Here is a 16528-nt window from a genome sequence, read left to right as displayed (position 1 = left end):
AATTTTCATTCTGTGTCAATGAATGTATCAGCAAGTAAACTAGCATTGCACCTATGCATAGTTAGGCCATCATTGTGCTGGCACATTTTGTTGTTAAAAGAAAAATAGTTATGTGATAGTTCTAGTGTTAACATATTAATAAACTCACATATTTCTGATGAAGTTAAATTTTGGTACTTAATTATTTCTATTGTTTCCTGACAGGTGTGTTTGTGCAGAAGTTGGTGATGCCAAACGATACAGGTTTAACTGTCAGGAATCCAAATGTTCTGTATACAATTAATTAGTTCAAAACTACATTGTACTGGGAATATCTCTTCAAATTTGTATGTGCTATGAGAATGTCATTCAGTTTCTTGCTGATTTTGTACGTTGAGCTGCATTAAGAATTAAAAATGGACCATAGTGGGCAATTCAGTCTGTGGATCTTTGGTTTTGCTCATAACAGTACAGCAACCTATATCTTTTGCAGTCAAAAGTAGGTTACCTTTCTTCATCAAGTTTTGTTTATTTTCAATGGGAGAGAAGTTTACTTGCTAAATAAAGAACTTCAACATAACATTGGCCCCAAATCCAACTACAAATAACGTTAAAGGCTTAATAGTAGCCCTAAAATAGCCTGTAAAACAGCTGAACTAAACTGTAATGACTATACTGCCATAGACCACAAAGTAAACGGTTTTATTACTAAAAACGCACGGAAAGGAAATAATAGTAACAAGAAAGATAATGACCATACAGTACTTACATCAACAGAAAACGGAGTAAGAATAAAGCTTTAATAGTAAATACAGATAATGGTAACTGTCAGTAAAACCATTGCACCCTTCAACAACTATAAAAAAAATCTGATAAAAAGTGGCTTTGGTTTAACGGCAAAAGATGTACTTGACCGCACTGTTATGAATCCTTCTTCACCTTGGTTATAAGCACGAACTAAAATTCACAAACAGAACTGCCCTATGTAATCTATTGTACATTCTCAAAGCAGCCCAAGTTATTAATATGGTACTAATAAAAGACAATATTACAAATTAAGATAGAACTATCTCATTTCGGTTCTTCTCTGAATGGCGAAAACACAGATACTCATAAAACAGATCAATGAATAGAAAAGTAACTAAAATCACTAAATAGTGGAAAGACAGCTGAATATGGTGGGGTATGAGTACAGTCGCCTTGCTACCTGAGGGGATCTGACTGAAACGTAATTGGTTCAGCTTTGGTAGTGCAAGAAATTTTCGACATCAATATTTGGCAGGCATGAGGGAGTATCAGAGGGAGTGGTTCAAAGTTAATGATCACGAGACTCTGTGCCAATGGCCTCTCTACATTATTCAAGAAGAGAGAGCATGTAACACCGTTGACAGTGACCTGTCCATCTGATGGATACACTGTGTGAAAAAGGGCCATTGTGCACGGACTAAGGAAATTCTTTTGGATTATACTAGAGGGAAACCACTCCTTGGTCCCCCATCCATCAGTCCCATGTACCCTTTTCTGTCTTTGAGAATAATGAAGACATTCACGATTCTAGAAGAAAAACCGTTCTGTACTTCCCTTTAGGGACTCTAACTTTGGCAGAGAAAGGAGCGAAATAAATTGCTATTAACTCTTTGATTATCTGTCGGCAGAAATAAAATGTACAACAGAAAGCAGAGGGATTTTCAAATAGAAATTAATTTTTTCTTAACGACTTCTTCCGTACTGTAGAGGATTCTTGAATAGAAATAAGCAGCGAATTGCAAACTTATGCACGAGCAGCAAGCACCCACACAAATATTTTTAAGTTGTTGTGCAGTCTTTTGTTCAGTGGACACATTGCACATTGCAGAGTCATCACAGATACGGAAAAAACTAACTGGTAAGAAAATACAGTTCACTCACAAACAGGGTAGCTCACAAAACTCTCTTTCTTTTGATAATTAACCGTTGCTCATCTGATGATCTCAATACAGGAGACGATCCGAACGTTAACTGTGCATTTACTCGTGGGTTAGTTTAGTAAGTGCAAGACGTCATGGAGATGGTCGTCCAGTTCTAGCGCCAGGTGCTGCATCACAGGTGTTGTGCATCACGGAGTGTTTCACTGCGAAAGTTGAAAGAGGGTACATTCCAAGAAGAGTCAACCAACATATTTCTTCCTCCTTCCTATCGTTCTTCCCGAGCACTTTTAGCGAACGGGGTAGGAAGGGAGGAAAAGGACGTCGCTCGAAGAGGATGACAAACTACGCAATTTTGTACACAGAACCGGTGTTTTTGTGTTCATATTCCACGTAGTTTATATGATCATAGGTTTTGTGTTTATATTCCACGTAATTTATTTGATCATTGATTTGTACTGAGCAGCGTATCCGGCTCACATGTGTAGGACATATTTTAATTTCTTATGTCTTCATGCATCAAGATGTACTCCTGTGAACAACCACCTGTTTAGGGAGAAGACATTCTTCTTGCGATTCTATGCTTCCCACTATGTAATTATAATGATTTTCAAAACAGTTTCCACGTGTGTCTTTCAGTAATCAGTCATGAGACGGAAATGAAATGTGAGAGATAGTGGCCTCCTGGATATCTAGGACGTCAGATCGGTTGATGATATGGACAGGAAGAAGTCTTTTGTCCAGGCTGTCTGGCGATGATAGGTTGGACTATCTGTAATCCTTTTAACTGATTATTCTAAAGGCCTACTATGCTGGCTTCTGAGATAGTGACTTCGTCGTTATCGTGTGTGTTTTCCAGCACCTGTTGCAAAAAACTTCTGTAGAGCCCTGGCAAGCAGCAGTTTGCAGATAAGTGTTACTAGTTGGAGCAGGAAATGACCAATGGAAATGCCTGCATTCTACTCCTGTGGTTGACTGACTGAAAAGCTTAAGGTAATCGGTCCGGAGCTCGCAAAATCGAGGAGTTGGCCTGTGGGATAGCGGTAAGAATTACGTCACCCGAGAAGGGACACAATGTTAAGATTGACTCTGATACATTCATACATTTTCTTTATTTTGTAGCTCAAGTATCCAAGTTGCTCACAAGAATAATATACAGAAGAATGGAAAAGAAAATTGATCCGTAAGGTGACGATTGGTTTGGTTTTAGAGAAGGTGAAGGCACCAGGGAGCCAGTTCTGGCATTTAGGTTGACAATGGAAGCAAGACTGAAGAAAAATCAAGAAACATTCATAGGATTTGTCTACCTAGAAAAAGCGTTCGACAATGTGGACCTGTGCAAGATGTTCCAAATTTTCAGAAAAACTGGAGTAAGCTACAAGGAAAGATTGGTAACATGTAATACGTATAAAGATCAAGAAGGAACCATAACAGTAGGAAACCAAGAATGAAGTGTTTGAATTAATAAGGAATGTAGCACAGGGACGTCTATAAATAGGAGAAACACTGACAATGACAGACATAAAAATAAGATTGAGGACAGGAATCAAAATTCATGGTGAAAGAATATCAGTGATAAGATTCGCTGATGACATTGATACCCTTAGTGAAACAACGATATCAGAATTGAGTCCGCCCTGATGCAAAACACCTTGTTATTTCTTCACTTATTTATTTCTTAAGCCAGTTTCGGTGACAAAATATCACCATCATCAGTGGGTTTTTTAAAATCTAAAACATGCAAAAAATAGCAAAGTTATACAAAAACAGTAACACATTATTCCATTTTTACTGCCGCTTTTTTGAAATATAGTTTTTTATGGATAGTTTCATAATACCTTATTTATTGTATGTTATGCATGTTTTTTAAGAATTATTGTCACTGTTTGCGGCATATTTGCTGTGGTTTCTTTGTTGCTGTTTTTTCTCAGCATATACCATGTCATCTGCAACTGTGTGAGCGGCTGCTAGTAAACAAATGCTAAAAGGTGAACTTAGTATGTCAGCAATATACACTTTGGGTTGTGGTAGTGTTATGGAAACCACTTTTGGTGTGTACTGGACTGTTATTTAGTTATTCGAGTACTCAAGTTCGTTGGACGGCATGTAGCTGACTCTATGCATAGAAAAAAGAAACTTTCGCACTTTGTTTATGATCAAGAAGATTACGCCATCTCACTGTTCGCGTGTGTCGCGAGAAGTGTATCTCATGTTGCGAGAAGGCTATGAAAACTGTAGTGGGAATTACGACTTTTGTTCCTTATTTATGTCTCTGTGTGTGATGGGGAAATGTGTGTGCTTTCTGTTCTGTGTCCTTGGTCAGTACTCTCAGAGCGGTAAACAGTGTGTTGTTGCAAAGTGTTGTGGACCCTTAGTGAAAGTGAAAAACAATTACAGGATCTTCAAATGGCTCTAAGCACTTTGGGACTTAACATCTGAGGTCATCAGTCATCCAGACTTAGAACTACTTAAACCTAAGAAACCTAAAGGCATCACACGCATCCATGCCCGAGACAGGATTCGAACCGTAGCAGCAGCGCCGTTCTGGACTGAAGCGCCTGGAACCACTAGGCCACATCGACTGGCATTACAGGATCTGTTGAACGGAATGAACATGTGATGAGTACAGCATACGGTTTGAGAGTAAATCGAAAAAAAGATGTATTGAGAAGTAGCAGAAATGAGAAATTAGAGAAAATTGACATCGGAACTGGGGATTTGGAAGTAGACGCAGTTAAGGAATTCTGCTACCTAGGCAGCAAAATGAAGCATGATGAGCAGAGGAAATGAAAAGAAGAGTAGCACAGGCAATTAGGACATTCCTGATCAATACAAGTCTACTTACATAAAAAATAGGCCTTAATTTAAGGAAGGAGTTTCTGAGATTGTACGTTTCGAGCACAACATTGTACGGTATTGGAACATGGCCGTTGGGAAAACCGGAACAGAAGAGAATCGAAACATTTGAGATCTGGAGCATCAGAAGAATGTTAAAAATTAGGTAGACTGGTAAGGTAAGAAATGAGGAGATTCTTCGGAGAACCGGTGAGGAAAGGAATACACGGTTAATACTGAAAAGAAGGTAGAAAACGTAGAGGAAGACGGAGATTGGAATACATCCAGCAAATAACTGAAGAATTAAATTGCATCTCTGGGATAAAAATGTTGCCGCAGGAGAGGATTTCGTGGCTGGCCGCATCAAAGCAGTGAGTTGACTGATGTCTAAAAAAAAAAAAACTAACGTAAAAATCGGCAGTTGGGTATATTTGCTCTTTGATGATTGTTCCACATCTCCAGTGCCTTCATGTAGATCAACCGAGAACTGCGTTCCCCAGTACATGGTGCTCTGTGAAATCTCGTATACACTTTCATGTTAACATGAAACATTTTTCACAAACACTAATGAAACGACTTTTCTCCACTTACCTCCTCCCTTCCATCACTCAGCAAACATTTTCAATGCAAACACCAAGTGCTAATATTTTAAAATAAGGAAAAAGCGCATGTACGGCCGATGTAGTTGGACCCTTACGCAGTGTGTGGTGTGATTTGCCTCGTGCAGCTCACTTCGCAAGGTGACCGGGATCTGATCGCGGCCGAGTTTCAACGCAATCAGCTACCTTCTAGAATGACGTTTTCACTCTGCAGCGGAATATGTGTTTACATGAAACTTCCTGGCAGATAAAAACTGTGTGCCGGACCAAGACTCGAAGGTCCCGAGTTCAAGTCTCAATCTGACACATAGTTTTAACCTGCCAGAAAGCTCCAGTTCCTTCCTCATTCGGGATGTAATTTTCCCATTAACACTTGGCTGAAGGGTATCACGGCAATGGAGCACTTGTGCTCCCGAACTACTGTCGTGTTAGGAAGAAGGTGCTTTTCCTTTATTGTGATTTCATTCCCTCACCCATCACTGCAAAGATGATTTGGTAGCGGAATAGTTGGTGTTGTACTAACAACAGCATTTCTGAAATATATGTACGCAATTTTAAAATATTAAAAACGACAAAAAATTTACTTATTTTTTTAATTAAGTAAAGCGACGGTTGTACTGTACATGGAACATTTTTCAAGCATGTTTACCTTCTGTTCAGAGGCTAGAGCTGTTCAGAGTTTTTATAAAAGGAATGAAAGGGTTTACTGTATTGATCAAAGTTGTAGGAGCAGCACTAGGAAACGATTTCGGGTAGGATTTTGCTGTGTGACTGGAATGGAAACGAAGCTGGTGAGTTGGGAAGTGGATATGTTTAATTTGGAAGAAATGGTAGCAGGAAACTTGGGACTGGGATAGGAGTGACTAGGAAGGAGGCGAGGACATGGTTATGGAAAGGGAAGGAGAGGACGATAAACGAAAATGGAGCTATGATTTGTGAAAGTATAGTGGGAAAGGGTTGGATATGACAGGCTCTCACTACGGTGAGAGTAGTTGCGCTGGGAGAGTGTTGGTTGGTTGGTTGGTTTTGGGGAAGGAGACCAGACAGCGTGGTCATCGGTCTCATCGGATTAGGGAAGGATGGGGAAGGAAGTCGGCCGTGCCCTTCAGAGGAACCATCCCGGCATTTGCCTGGAGTGATTTAGGGAAATCACGGAAAACCTAAATCAGGATGGCCGGACGCGGGATTGAACCGTCGTCCTCCCGAATGCGAGTCCAGTGTCGAACCACTGCGCCACCTCGCTCGGTGGGAGAGTGTGTGAACAGTATGTAGGTGTACATACTGCAGAAAGTGTTAGTATTATTTTGGTTGCATAGCGAGACTTCTAAGTAGGGTTCGGGCGACGAGAGGTTGAATATACAAACATGTTATTGTTCTGCGTGTAAATGGAGAAGAATTTGAGGAGTTGGTGAAAGATTCTAGTCGGAGAAGGGTAGGGTATGTTGCAATCGGGACAGGTAGGTCGACGTTGAGGTGGTGGGACTGACAGAAACTCGGTGGTGCAGATATACGGGCGACATTGGTATAGAAAAAGGAGGGTCGGGTAAAGGTTCTAAGGGTGTGAATAATAGAGGACAAATGCAATTCATATGTTTGTTTAGTTAGTAGCTTTATAGTGGTATTTTTGTTAGATGATGAGATGGTGTTCCCTGTTAATTTACAGCTGGGAGGTAGACAGAGGTATTTTAGTGTTTTCGGCGGTTGGAGGTCATGAATGCGGAATTCGAGAATGGTTCGCCGCGAGGAGTGGCCGCTTGGTTTGAGGCGTCCTGTCACGGACTGCGCGGCCCCTCCCGCCGGAGGTTCGAGTCCGCCCTCGGGCGTGAGTGTGTGTGTTGTTCTTAGCATTTAGTTAGTTAGTTAGTTTAAGTAATATGTAAGTCTAGGGGCCGATGACCTTAGCAGTTTGGTCCCTTAGGAGTTTGCACACATTTGAACATTTGAGTATGGTTCCTTCTCTAATTATTGACTCTCTGTTTAATTTAAAGGGGATCGTTCGCTTTTTAGTGTAGGATAATTTCAGGTTGGAACGAGGAAGTGGTAGTAGGTATTGTAGTGTTCGACACGACTAGTACCGAGACACGAACAGAGGAGTCTGGATGAAGCGGCCGGTGCGTGAAGCGCACATTCCTGTACGGGATGGCTGCACCCGGGGCAGAAGATGCAGTGGGCGAGCGCCGCTGCGGATCGATATGGCCACGTGGCCCACACCACACCACACCGCCCCACACACCACACCACGCGGGCACACACGGCGCGCGGCCCGCAGCCTCGCCGTTCCCACGCCGCGTGGCGGTCGACCCGAGCCGGCAGTCTGCGCCAGCAAGGCGCCAGAGGGTGGCACACCGACGGTAGCGGCGGACGAGGAGTAGGACTTAAAGCCGTCAGCACACGGACCGTGCTGTCGAACGTTAACGTTGAGCGTGCCAAGTTCAACGTGCTGTTGAACGCTCAGGAACGATGCTACTTGTGCATACGGTACGTGGGGCCCCAACATGGTATAAGCGATCGCAACACACTCCAGCGACAGTTGAGGGATGTTTCTAGTTCGTAAATCACATTGTTAACTCAACGGGCGCGCGTAATATTCCCACGTTAGCTCTGTTAAAACGCACATTTCCTCCATCGTCCACGAAAAGGAAACTACCATGTCCAATCAATAAAGACACAGGCTTATAAAAGGTCCGTTACAAACAGTGCGGTACAAATTTGGAATACTTGTCCGCATAAGATAAACATTATTTCATCACTCCCACATTTTAGTAAAACCCCAAGATCAATCTTACTTGATCACTGTTCCTACCCAGTAGCAGAATCATTGTAACATGTGAATTAGTAAGCGTAAAAGAAAAAGGAGCAAAATATCTTTATACCAGTAGCGCAAGCTGTCCTGTAGATTAAGCCAATCGAACAAAGTAAAAAAAAAGTGAACTTATATTTCCATAACATCAAATATTATAGGCTCTGAGCATTATGGGACTCAACATCTGAGGTCATCAGTCCCCTAGAACTTAGAACTACTTAAACCTAACTAACCTAAGGACATCACACACATCCATGCCCGAGGCAGGATTCGAACCTGCGACCGTAGCAGTCACGCGGTTCCGGACTGAAGTGCCTAGAACCGTACGGCCACCGCGGCCGGCTCAAATATTATAGCATATACTTATATTAAACTAATAATAAAGTATCAGAACCTAATAAATACGCAAATGTTAGGAAAAAAAATTGTGGGAAGTGTCAGGACGCCAACCACCGCTCAAATGAAAACACTTCTCCAGACAGAGACGCTACTCATTACGCTAAACCAACTTTTTTTTTCCTGTCATTTTGTTCGCTTTTGTTCGTTGCATCTGCTAGGGGCGGACGTCGTGAGACATCCGTTTAAGTTCGTTGCTGATCGATTAGCTCAGTTTTTTTATTAGAGAGGGCAGCTAACCCTCTGACCGAACACGCTGAGCTACCGTGCCGGCGACAGCAGGTTCTTCGGACGTAAACACACTGTGGTACCCTTTCCTAAAAACGTTAATCGTAGATAATTATATTTCTATTTGAAATTTAATTATAACAAATTGCACCAATAACAATGCGTTTTGGGTGAATCTTCAGTGTGTCGCCGCCTTCAAATAGCCTACTCTCATAATATGCAATTTAGAATAATTATTTTTCCACGAATATGATGTTTCCCATTACTTTATTGGAACGAATCACACAAGTAACAACGAGTTTTCCAGTGATTCTTAATTTGCTGGTGCTCAGAAACGGCATAGGCTTGAAATGAATGCCAATATGGCGCCTCACAACTCTGTGTTGAAGGGAGACGGCGTGCATGTGACGTAGGTGGCGTTTGGCCATCTCATTGGTCAACGCTCAGACGCACGCTCAGAATATCTGACATGCCCGATATTGCTCTGCACGTTCGGAAAGACTCCCGACCGTGCTATTCCACGCTATGACGTCAGAAACTCGGCAAGCTCAACGCTCAATGTTCGGATGCACGGTCCGTGTGCCGACGGCTTTACAGTCAGCTCCAAACTACCTGCTGTTTCACGTTTGTAACGTGGTACAGCAGCGTTACCACTTCGGCTGTCAGCTGGGCACAGATTAAGAATCGGACAATAGGTACTGGACAACAAACACCGACAAAACGCGCTTCTGCACGGTATGGGAGGGGGAGCTAAATGTACTGCAGGCAGCGCCAGACACAAATTCCGCAGGCTGAAATTACGCTGCAAGTCAACTTTGTCGTGGCACACTGGCGACGACAGACAGTTCGCGTGGGAATGTGAGGCCTCTGACCGGAGGACATGGCAGTAATCAACAGGACATATGGGAGGGGGTAGAAGGCTTAGGTTTCACAAACCGAGCTCGCATACTGCCTCGTTACTCTGGCAAATGTATCACTACAGTGTCAGTTCGTAAAAAGGCGGAATATATAACAAAAAATGGTTCAAGTGACTCTGAGCACTATAGGACTTATCATCTATGGTCATCAGTTCCCTAGGACTTAGAACTACTTAAAGCTACCTAACCGAGGGACAGCACACAACACCCAGCCACCACGAGACAAAGAAAACCCTTGACCCCGCCGGGGATCGAACCCGGGAACCCGGGCGTGGGAAGCGAGAACGCTACCGCACGACCACGAGCTGCGGACATGAATACATAAAAGACACTGACTAGTACCGAGAGTACTCAGAAAGGGAGTATGCAGTACGCTTCTTCGTGGAGTATCAGAACTATTCCGCTATTCACAGCTGCCTCTGTCTGTCTTGTAACTTGCGTCTGTCTCTGCCTGTATCATTCCGCATTCTTCTCGAAATATCACTGCTCCTTTCGAATATCTTTTACATTGTGTCAGTCACCGCTGTCGGCCAAGAGACTGGCGTACGGAATAGCCCCATACTCCATGATGGGTACTATTGCAAACCATAACTAAAATAAACGCAGGTATTATTTTCTTTGTATTTGTGAGTCTGAATCGCCACTGACACAACCATCTCTTCCATACTGCACTCATACCACTCGGCGTCCTGAGGAGATGGAACAGTCCTCCTGCAAGTGACGGATGTTTTTTGGAGCTGCCACGTTGTAGCTGGCCGAGGTGGTCGAGCGGTTCTAGGCGCTACAGTCTGGAACCGCGCGACCGCTACGGTCGCAGGTTCGAATCCTGCCTCGGGCATTGATGTGTGTGCTGTCCTTAGGTTAGTTAGGTTTAAGTAGTTCTAAGTTCTAGGTGACTGACGACCTCAGAAGTTAAGTCCCATAGTGCTCAGATCCCCCACTTTTGCCACGTTGTAGCGCTAATAGACAATGATCCTAAGGGACAAGCCGTCGGAGGAGAATCTATACATGTGAGGGGTTTTCAAAAAGTAATGCACAATTTTTTTCTCGCCCAAGTTCAGTTGATAACCTGCGGAATTTGTCGTGGGATATCGTGGAATATTCCTGTTTCAGCACCTATAGGTTCATGAAGTTGCGATAGGTGGCGGCGCTGTACGTAGTCTTCAAAATGGTGTCTGTAACGGATGTGCGTTCCAAACAGAGGCCTGGCATTGAGTTGCCTTAGGCGGAAAACCAGAGTATCGTAAATATTCGTAGGCGCTTGCAGCTTGTCTACAGAGACATGGCAGTGAAAAACAGCGCGGTGAATCCTTGGGCGAAGCGTCTGTCATCATCGCAACGAGGTCGCGCAAACCTGTCCGACCTCCCGCATGCCGGTTGGCCGTACACAGCTGTGACTCCTACAATATTCGAACGTGCGGACACTCTCAGTCGAGGTTATCGATGGATCACTACCAAATCCCTCGCCGCTCAAGCGGATGCTCTGTTGGTTGTGCTGTAACACTAGTCCACCGTTGGTGTACTCAAGTGCTCGCTGGGGTTCCTCACCACCTAACAGAAGACAATAAAGAGCAAGGATGGAAGATAACCTGTGCGTGGTTGCTTGGGTGTTACGACGTTGATCGTGATTTGCAATAAAATATGGGTTTATCACTTCGAACCGGAGACAAAACGGCAATCCATTGACTAGTGCAACACACCTGTTTTTCGAAGAAACTGTTCAAAGCCGCACCCTCAGCCAGGAAAGTTATATAGCGAGGGTCTCCTGGGACTCTGATGGGGGTCATCTTGTTTGATGTCCTCGCACAGGGTGCAATGATTAACCCTGAAGTGTAATGTGCTACCTTCAGGAAATTGAAGAAACGACTTCAGCGTGTTCGTTGCAAACGAACTCCTGCATGACAACACAAGGCCTCATGCAATTTGCGCAACCGAGAGGAGCTCTCAGAACTTCAGTGGACTGTTCCTCCTCATACTCCCTTCAGCGCAGACCTAGCACATTCCGGCTTCCATGTGTTTGGCCACTCTGCGGGAACCAGTACGTTGATAATGGGGAGATTATTGATGCAGTAAGACGTTGGCCCCAACGTCGACCAGTAGAGTGGTACCATGCGGACATAAAGGCCCAGCCATTATGATGGGCTAAGGCTGTCGCACTGAACGGAGATTATGTTGAAAATTGTTTTTTTGTAGTCATAAGAGGGAGTAAAGAAATGGTTATTGGAATCCTGAACAAAATCAGCATTCTTTCAGAAAAAAATGTGTTGGATTAACTATTGAATGCACTTCGTATTACTACATTACAGTCCTCTGCTCCATTTTTCTGTCTCGTTGTGAAAGCTAATTTTAGGAACTAATGTAAGGATTTTGGTACGGGTTTCATTGATAGGCATAATGATTTGCGAGGTAGGTTTCTGCACATAATTTATTGCCGCTACGCCAGTCAAGTCGTCCGGCCGTAGCTACTTAGTGCTACTCGAGCCACGCAGGGATAGACTGCTCGTACTGTCTGAATCTCCTGCGAAAGGGAGGCTCTGTAGGAATCAGCATGGGTTTCGAAAAAGACATTGTGTGAAACCCAGCTCGCGCTACTCGTCCTCGAGACTCAGAGGACCATAGACACGGGTTCCCAGGTAGATGCCGTGTTTGTTGACTTCCGCAAGGCGTTCGATACAGTTCCCCACAGTCGTTTAATGAACAAAGTAAGAGCATATCGACTATCAGACCAAGTGTGTGATTGGATTGAAGAGTTCCTAGATAACAGAACGCAGCATGTCATTCTCAAAGAAGAGAAGTATTCCGAAGTAAGAGTGATTTCAGGTGTGCCGCAGGGGAGTGTCGTAGGACCGTTGCTATTCACAATATACATAAATGACCTTGTGGATGACATCGGAAGTTCACTGAGGCTTTTTGCGGATGATGCTGTGGTATATCGAGAGGTTGTAACAAAGGGAAAATTGTATTGAAATGCAGGAGGATCTGCAGCGAATTGACGCATGGTGCAGGGAATTGCAATTGAATCTCAATGTAGACAAGTGTAATGTGCTGCGAATACATAGAAAGAAAGATCTCTTATCATTTAGCTACAATATAGCAGGTCAGCAACTGGAAGCAGTTAATTCCATAAATTATCTGGGAGTACGCATTAGGAGTGATTTAAAATGGAATCATTATATAAAGTTGATCGTCGGTAAAGCAGATGCCAGACTGAGATTCATTGGAAGAATCCTAAGGAAATGCAACCCGAAAACAAAGGAAGTAGGTTACAGTACGCTTGTTCGCCCACTGCTTGAATACTGCTCAGCAATGTGGGATCCGTACCAGATAGGGTTGATAGAAGAGACAGAGAAGATCCAACAGAGAGCAGCGCGCTTCGTTACAGGATCATTTAGTGATCGCGAAAGCGTTACGGAGATGATAGATAAACTCCAGTGGAACACTTTGCAGGAGAGACGCTCAGTAGCTCGGTACGGGATTCTGTTGAAGTTTCGAGAACATACTTTCACCGAGGAGTCAAGCAGTATATTGCTCCCTCCTACGTATGTCTCGCGAAGAGACCATGAGGATAAAATCAGAGAGATTAGGGCCCTCACAGAGGCATACCGACAATCCTTCTTTCCACGAACAATACGAGACTGGAATAGAAGGGAGAACCGATAGAGGTACTCAAGGTACACTCCGCCACACACCGTCAGGTGGCTTGCGGAGGACGGATGTAGATGTAGAAGCGTCGTGGGAGGCTGACCGAGAGTGTCTCCATGACGACGACCCAGCTCATTTTGCTTGCTGCATTGGGCACAGTCGCACTTGCTGCTGCTTTGGGCTACCAAATTTTGTCTCACCCCGTATTCTTCTGACATGACACACGGTTATTTCATCTCCTTCTGTCGGAAGAAATAATATGGAAGGCATTTCCAGGATAACGAAAACGAGGTGCATCTTGCCTCAATAGCGAGACTTGGGTAACTAAGTTGCCAGCCAAGTCATCCATTGTTGTTGAAGAAATATATTACAAATGAGGCATGAATATGTAGAGAAGGACTAACACCATCAGCAATATGTGATAATACTCAACGACTACCCCTATTACAGTCCGACGTCTAGAGTCCCATATTCAGTGTGTTGTGCTCCTGTATAATATACACTCTAAAATTAAATAAATAAATAAAAAATAAAATAGACTACGCACCACAAAGAAATCAACCGAATGGGATGGAAATCGGTAGATGTAATGTGCATGCACATTAGTGATTCTCCATCAGAAAGAGGTTTCAACTCAATGGTCTGAAGAAGACCAAAGTAGTGGTCGAAACCGGTCACCTTAATAAATAAATCGTGATCAGGACTGTTTTTAATAGTAGTTGTTGTTGTTGTGGTCTTCAGTCCTGAGACTGGTTTGATGCAACTCTCCATGCTACTCTATCCTGTGCAAGCTTTTTCATCTCCCAGTACCTACTGCAACCTACATCCTTCTGAATCTGCTTAGTGTATTCATCTCTTGGTCTCCCTCTACGATTTTTACCCTCCACGCTGGACTCCAATACTAAATTGGTGATCCCTTGATGCCTCAGAACATGTCCTACCAACCGATCCCTTCTTCTGGTCAAGTTGTGCCACAAACTTCTCTTCTCCCCAATCCTATTCAATACTTCCTCATTAGTTATGTGATCTACCCATCTAATCTTCAGCATTCTTCTGTAGCACCACATTTCGAAAGCTTCTATTCTCTTCTTGTCCAAACTATTTATCGTCCATGTTTCACTTCCATACATGGCTACACTCCATACAAATACTTTCAGAAACGACTTACTGACACTTAAATCAATACTGGATGTTAACAAATTTCTCTTCTTCAGAAACGCTTTCCTTGCCATTGCCAGCCTACATTTTATATCCTCTCTACTTCGACCATCATCAGTTATTTTGCTCCCCAAATAGCAAAACTCCTTTACTACTTTAAGTGCCTCATTTCCTAATCTAATTCCCTCAGCATCACCCGACTTAATTAGACTACATTCCATTATCCTTGTTTTGCTTTTGTTGATGTTCATCTTATATCCTCCTTTCAAGACACTGTCCATTCCATTCAACTGCTCTTCCAAGTCCTTTGCTGTCTCTGACAGAATTACAATGTCATCGGCGAACCTCAAAGTTTTTATTTCTTCTCCATGAATTTTAATACCTACTCCGAATTTTTCTTTTGTTTCCTTTACTGCTTGCTCAATATATAGATTGAACAACATCGGGGAGAGGCTACAACCCTGTCTTACTCCCTTCCCAACCACTGCTTCCCTTTCATGTCCCTCGACTCTTATAACTGCCATCTGGTTTCTGTACAAATTGTAAATAGCCTTTCGCTCCCTGTATTTTACCCCTGCCACCATTAGAATTTGAAAGAGAGTATTCCAGTCAACATTGTTAAAAGCTTTCTCTAAGTCTACAAATGCTAGAAACGTAGGTTTGCCTTTCCTTAATCTTTCTTCTAAGATAAGTCGTAAGGTCAGTATTGCCTCACGTGTTCCAGTGTTTCTACGGAATCCAAACTGATCTTCCCCGAGGTTGGCTTCTACTAGTTTTTCCATTCGTCTGTAAAGAATTCGTGTTAGTATTTTGCAGCTGTGACTTATTAAACTGATAGTTCGGTAATTTTCACATCTGTCAACACCTGCTTTCTTTGGGATTGGAATTATTATATTCTTCTTGAAGTCTGAGGGTATTTCACCTGTCTCATACATCTTGCTCACCAGATGGTAGAGTTTTGTCAGGACTGGCTCTCCCATGGCCGTCAGTAGTTCCAATGGAATATTGTCTACTCCGGGGGCTTTGTTTCGACTCAGGTCTTTCATTGCTCTGTCAGACTCTTCACGCAGTATCATATCTCCCATTTCATCTTCATCTACATCCTCTTCCATTTCCATAATATTGTCCTCAAGTACATCGCCCTTGTATAGACCCTCTATATACTCCTTCCACCTTTCTGCTTTCCCTTCTTTGCTTAGAACTGGGTTTCCATCTGAGCTCTTGATATTCATACAAGTCGTTCTCTTATCTCCAAAGGTCTCTTTAATTTTCCTGTAGGCAGTATCTATCTTACCTCTAGTGAGATAGGCCTCTACATCCTTACGTTTGTCCTCTAGCCATCCCTGCTTAGCCATTTTGCACTTCCTGTCGATCTCATTTTTGAGACGTTTGTATTCCTTTTTGCCTGTTTCACCTACTGCATTTTTATATTTTCTCCTTTCATCAATTACATTCAATATTTCTTCTGTTACCCAAGGATTTCTACTAGCACTCGTCTTTTTACCTACTTGGTCCTCTGCTGCCTTCACTACTTCATCCCTCAAAGCTACCCATTCTTCTTCTACTGTATTTATTTCCCCCATTCCTGTCAATTGCTCCCTTATGCTCTCCCTGAATCTCTGTACAACCTCTGGTTCTTTTAGTTTATCCAGGTCCCATCTCCTTAAATTCCCACCTTTTTGCAGTTTCTTCAGTTTTAATCTACAGGTCATAACCAATAGATTGTGGTCAGAGTCCACATCTGCCCCTGGAAATGTCTTACAATTTAAAACCTGGTTCCTAAATCTCTGTCGTACCATTATATAATCTATCTGATACCTTTTAGTATCTCCAGGGTTCTTTCATGTATACAACCTTCTTTCATGATTCTTAAACCAAGTGTTAGTTATGATTATGTTGTGCTCTGTGCAAAATTCTACCAGGCGGCTTCCTCTTTCATTTCTGTCCCCCAATCCGTATTCACCTACTATGTTTCCTTCTCTCCCTTTTCCTACACTCGAATTCCAGTCACCCATGACTATTAAATTTTCGTCTCCCTTCACAATCTGAATAATTTCTTTTATTTCA

The sequence above is a fragment of the Schistocerca piceifrons genome, chromosome 1 (assembly GCF_021461385.2).
Source record: "Schistocerca piceifrons isolate TAMUIC-IGC-003096 chromosome 1, iqSchPice1.1, whole genome shotgun sequence".
Taxonomy (NCBI): domain Eukaryota; kingdom Metazoa; phylum Arthropoda; class Insecta; order Orthoptera; family Acrididae; genus Schistocerca; species Schistocerca piceifrons.
Note: the sequence above shows the minus strand (reverse complement) of the source record.